Genomic DNA, 6,253 nt, shown 5'->3' with positions numbered 1-6,253 from the left:
TGACTGCCTGATAATAACTGCCTGATAATGACTGCCTGATAATAACTGCCTGATAAAGACAGCCTGATAATGACTGCCTGATAAAGACAGCCTGATAAAGACTGCCTGATAAAGACAGCCTGATAATGACAGCCTGATAATGACTGCCTGATAATGACTGCCTGATAATAACTGCCTGATAAAGACAGCCTGATAATGACTGCCTGATAAAGACAGCCTGATAATGACTGCCTGATAAAGACAGCCTGATAAAGACTGCCTGATAAAGACAGCCTGATAATGACAGCCTGATAATGACAGCCTGATAATGACTGCCTGATAAAGACAGCCTGATAATGACTGCCTGATAAAGACAGCCTGATAAAGACTGCCTGATAATGACTGCCTGATAAAGACAGCCTGATAATGACTGCCTGATAAAGACAGCCTGATAATGACTGCCTGATAAAGACAGCCTGATAATGACTGCCTGATAAAGACAGCCTGATAAAGACTGCCTGATAAAGACAGCCTGATAATGACAGCCTGATAATGACAGCCTGATAATGACTGCCTGATAAAGACAGCCTGATAATGACAGCCTGATAAAGACAGCCTGATAATGACAGCCTGATAATGACTGCCTGATAATGACTGCCTGATAATGACTGCCTGATAATGACTGCCTGATAATGACAGCCTGATAAAGACAGCCTGATAATGACTGCCTGATAATGACTGCCTGATAATGACTGCCTGATAATGACTGCCTGATAAAGACAGCCTGATAAAGACTGCCTGATAATGACAGCCTGATAATGACAGCCTGATAAAGACAGCCTGATAAAGACAGCCTGATAAAGACTGCCTGATAAAGACAGCCTGATAAAGACTGCCTGATAAAGACAGCCTGATAATGACTGCCTGATAATGACAGCCTGATAAAGACAGCCTGATAATGACTGCCTGATAAAGACAGCCTGATAAAGACAGCCTGATAAAGACTGCCTGATAAAGACAGCCTGATAATGACTGCCTGATAATGACAGCCTGATAATGACAGCCTGATAATGACTGCCTGATAATGACTGCCTGATAATGACAGCCTGATAATGACAGCCTGATAATGACTGCCTGATAATGACAGCCTGATAATGACAGCCTGATAATGACTGCCTGATAAAGACAGCCTGATAATGACAGCCTGATAATGACTGCCTGATAATGACTGCCTGATAATGACTGCCTGATAATGACTGCCTGATAATGACAGCCTGATAAAGACAGCCTGATAATGACTGCCTGATAATGACTGCCTGATAATGACTGCCTGATAATGACTGCCTGATAAAGACAGCCTGATAAGACTGCCTGATAATGACAGCCTGATAATGACAGCCTGATAAAGACAGCCTGATAATGACTGCCTGATAAAGACAGCCTGATAAAGACTGCCTGATAAAGACAGCCTGATAATGACTGCCTGATAAAGACAGCCTGATAAAGACAGCCTGATAAAGACAGCCTGATAATGACTGCCTGATAAAGACAGCCTGATAATGACTGCCTGATAAAGACAGCCTGATAATGACTGCCTGATAATGACAGCCTGATAATGACTGCCTGATAAAGACAGCCTGATAATGACTGCCTGATAAAGACAGCCTGATAATGACTGCTGACTAATGACAGCCTGATAAAGACAGCCTGATAATGACAGCCTGATAATGACTGCCTGATAATGACAGCCTGATAATGACTGCCTGATAAAGACTGCCTGATAAAGACAGCCTGATAATGACTGCCTGATAATGACAGCCTGATAAAGACAGCCTGATAAAGACAGCCTGATAATGACTGCCTGATAATGACAGCCTGATAATGACAGCCTGATAATGACTGCCTGATAAAGACAGCCTGATAATGACTGCCTGATAATGACTGCCTGATAAAGACTGCCTGATAAAGACAGCCTGATAATGACTGCCTGATAATGACAGCCTGATAATGACAGCCTGATAATGACTGCCTGATAAGACAGCCTGATAATGACAGCCTGATAAAGACAGCCTGATAATGACTGCCTGATAATGACTGCCTGATAAAGACAGCCTGATAAAGACTGCCTGATAAAGACAGCCTGATAATGACTGCCTGATAATGACAGCCTGATAATGACAGCCTGATAATGACTGCCTGATAAAGACAGCCTGATAATGACTGCCTGATAATGACAGCCTGATAAAGACAGCCTGATATGACTGCCTGATAAAGACAGCCTGATAAAGACAGCCTGATAAAGACAGCCTGATAATGACTGCCTGATAATGACAGCCTGATAATGACAGCCTGATAATGACAGCCTGATAATGACAGCCTGATAATGACTGCCTGATAAAGACAGCCTGATAATGACAGCCTGATAATGACAGCCTGATAATGACTGCCTGATAAAGACTGCCTGATAAAGACAGCCTGATAATGACTGCCTGATAAAGACAGCCTGATAATGACAGCCTGATAATGACAGCCTGATAAAGACAGCCTGATAATGACAGCCTGATAATGACTGCCTGATAATGACAGCCTGATAAAGACAGCCTGATAATGACTGCCTGATAATGACAGCCTGATAATGACAGCCTGATAATGACAGCCTGATAATGACTGCCTGATAATGACAGCCTGATAATGACTGCCTGATAATGACAGCCTGATAAAGACTGCCTGATAATGACTGCCTGATAATGACAGCCTGATAATGACAGCCTGATAATGACAGCCTGATAAAGACAGCCTGATAATGACTGCCTGATAATGACAGCCTGATAATGACAGCCTGATAAAGACAGCCTGATAATGACAGCCTGATAATGACAGCCTGATAATGACTGCCTGATAATGACAGCCTGATAATGACAGCCTGATAATGACAGCCTGATAAAGACAGCCTGATAATGACTGCCTGATAAAGACAGCCTGATAATGACTGCCTGATAAAGACAGCCTGATAATGACAGCCTGATAATGACAGCCTGATAATGACTGCCTGATAATGACAGCCTGATAATGACAGCCTGATAATGACAGCCTGATAATGACAGCCTGATAAAGACAGCCTGATAAAGACAGCCTGATAATGACAGCCTGATAATGACAGCCTGATAATGACAGCCTGATAATGACAGCCTGATAAAGACAGCCTGATAATGACAGCCTGATAATGACAGCTCTGTGGGACCTTCTCTGTGTCGCTCGTTCACACATTAAATCAACAATACAAAAACAACCACGGATTCTACAAGCGTTTGGTTCACATGCGATTTAAACGGTAAATGCTGATAGATTTTACACATCATCTGAAACAGAGACTACATCTATTACTGAGTTTATGTCCGAGCGAACAGAGAGATACTAACTTCTGCTGTGTGTTTTCAAAAATAAAACACAGTAACACTATGGAGAATTTAACAATAACCACAAGGTCATTATTGACACTGTTACATTTACAAACAGCATTGTTTACTCACTCATACACTGCGTGTCTCTGCTGCCACCTAATGGGAGGAATGGTGCTGCTTGTGCTGAGACATCAGTGAAACAAAGTCTGGATCCAAACTGGAGAGTTTTAGTCTCATATCACAGTCCACATTGATCCTGTTACGCTGCTTTGTTTTCAGACCAACAAGTGTAGAAAAACCAACTGCACAGTTGTAGGTGGTTGGAAACGGCATCAACAGTTTCAGAGCAGCGTCAGCCAGCTCTGGGTGCTCAGGCTGGACGTGGACCCAAAAGTCCGTCAAGCTTTTCTCTCTGAAAGTCGTCCTCAGTGTCCCATCAGATGCGATGTCCACAAGGCTGTCAACCTGTCTTGATGGGAGCTTGGAACTGACGTGTTCGATGTGCGTTTTGTCCCCAAATGGATTCCTGATCCACTCATAGCCTGCATCTAGTTCTGGGAAATATCTTCCCAGCTGAAAGTGAAGGCCTTGCAGATGTTCCTTGAAGGCTGCAACTGTGCCGCTGTCCAGCTCTTCATCTGCAGCGAGGAGAAAATCCACAAGCGTCGGAAAACAGTCAAACTCCTGGCGATCCAGACGGACACACCACAATTCCATCTTGAGGCGTGCGGCTTTAATTTTGTCCTGCACATTGAAGGCGGTGACGGCTTTTCCCTGCAGCGCTAAGTTCAAAGCATTGAGAGCGCTAAAGACATCGGCCAGGTATGCCAATTTTGAGAGCCACTGGAAATCATGCAGTCTGTCATACAGTTCATCAGTATGATGCAAGAACAACATCACCTCATCGCGCAGTTCAAATAGAGGGTGAGAACTTTCCCACGCGACAGCCAGCGAACTTCAGTATGGAAAAGCAGTTTTGTGTGTTCACTTCCCATTTCATCACACAGAGCTTTAAAAAGACGTGTGTTCAGTGCTTTGGTTTTTATTGTATTAACAATTTTCACAGACTCGTCCAGTACTGATTTGAGGCATGGTGGCATTTTTTTCACAGCCAGCTGTTCTCTGTGAATGCAGCAGTGTGTTGCTGTGGCGCAAGGTGCAACTGCGCGTACGCGCGCTGCCAGTCCCTTGTGTTTCCCAGTCATTGCAGTTGCACCATCTGTGCAAATACCAACACATCGTGTCCAGTCCATATTATTCTGCAGGATGAAATCGTTGACTGAGTCAAAAATGGCTTCCCCTGTGGTGTTGGTCGGCAGGGAACGACAAAACAGAAATTCATCCTGCACACCGCCAGCATAAATGTACCTTACAAAACACAGCAGATTTCTCATTCACGATATCAGTTGACTCGTCCAGTTGCAGTGTGAAAAACTGGCTTTGGCGTAAACGTGTGATCAGCTGATCTTTCACATTTTCGGCCATGGCTGTTATTCCCTGCTGGACAGTATCATTGGAGAGGGGGACCCTGTTGATTTCGTCGCTTGCTTTCTCCCCAAACAATACATTAGCCATAACCTTGGCAGCTGGTTTGACTACATTCTCACCTATCGAATGAGGTTTCCCTGTTTTTGCGATGAGAAGGGATACCCTGTATGATGCCTCTGTAGCCTTCGCATTTTCCCCCATCGCAAAAAAATGTGAGGGCGCCTTCCTCATGTGTTTTTTAAGTTCCTCACGTTTTCTCTCAAACAATGCTAAAGGTTTCCGATGTAATCCTTGTGTTTGCTCTCAAAATGACGCTTGAGCTTGGCGGGTTTCATAGCCTCGTTAGCCAACGACTCGTAGCACAAAACACAGTGTGGATTGGGATCCTCTTCATCTCCAGTCCAGAAAAATCAGAATTTTATGAAGTCGCTGTGATATTTTCTCTTCACTTTAGCGCTGGACTTTCCGCGATCAAGCCGAGTTTCACAGCTTTCAGCCGGGTGGTGGTTAGAGGGCGAACCGCTCTCCTGGGACTCAGTAACGCACACAAAATCACTTGTCGCTGCGGCTGAACCACTTGTAGTTGCTGGATCTCCTGCATCAGGACGATGCACCTTGACTGTCACGTCAGATTTGTCATTTAATTTTCTTTTGACTGACCCTGTCTTTAGCCATCGATCCATCTTGTCAGTTGACAGCTCAAATTGACCTCATCATTTATGAGTAAGATCGTAACCTAGCTATGCTACATCTATGCTACACTCTATACTAGTCATTTTAAGACAGTTTGAGAAACACTTTAAACTTATAATATATTAATTTCAAATGTGACATTTTACCAAAATACTCACGGACCACTAGGGGCTGCTCACGGACCACTAGGGGTCGCTCACGGACCACCAGTGGTCCGCGGACCACTCTTTGAGAAAGACCGGCTTAGACAGAGGTTAGATTTTTGTAGTATGCAGTTCGGGACTACAAACACAAAAACATCTGTCTGCTAGTTCAGGTACTGGTTAGTAATGCTACTGTGGAAGCTTTCTATGTTTAAATGCTTCCACCTGGTTTTACACACATGTATAGGCCTACATTAGTCCTCTTCATTCTTCCCAGCATAAAACCATTTCAGTGTTATTTATTTGTGCTCTTGATGTCTTTCTTTATTTTAGAGGAAGCATTCCAGTGTCTTGAAAACAGCAGAAATGGCATCAGATGATGGTGGTGAACGAAGAGCCATGCCCACCACACCTCCTCTCAAACAATCAACACTCAGCACCTCAGCAATCACCCAAAGAAAAGTAAACTGCTTGGTTCTTGAGTTCGTAATTGCAGATGTGCAGCCCTTTTCATTAGTGGAGAATGCCCCATTTTCCCAAAAATGACCG

The sequence above is a fragment of the Eleginops maclovinus genome, chromosome 18 (genome assembly GCF_036324505.1).
Source record: "Eleginops maclovinus isolate JMC-PN-2008 ecotype Puerto Natales chromosome 18, JC_Emac_rtc_rv5, whole genome shotgun sequence".
In the NCBI taxonomy this organism is placed as follows: domain Eukaryota; kingdom Metazoa; phylum Chordata; class Actinopteri; order Perciformes; family Eleginopidae; genus Eleginops; species Eleginops maclovinus.
The sequence above is the reverse complement of the archived record's forward strand: the minus strand, read 5'-3'. Positions refer to the sequence as shown.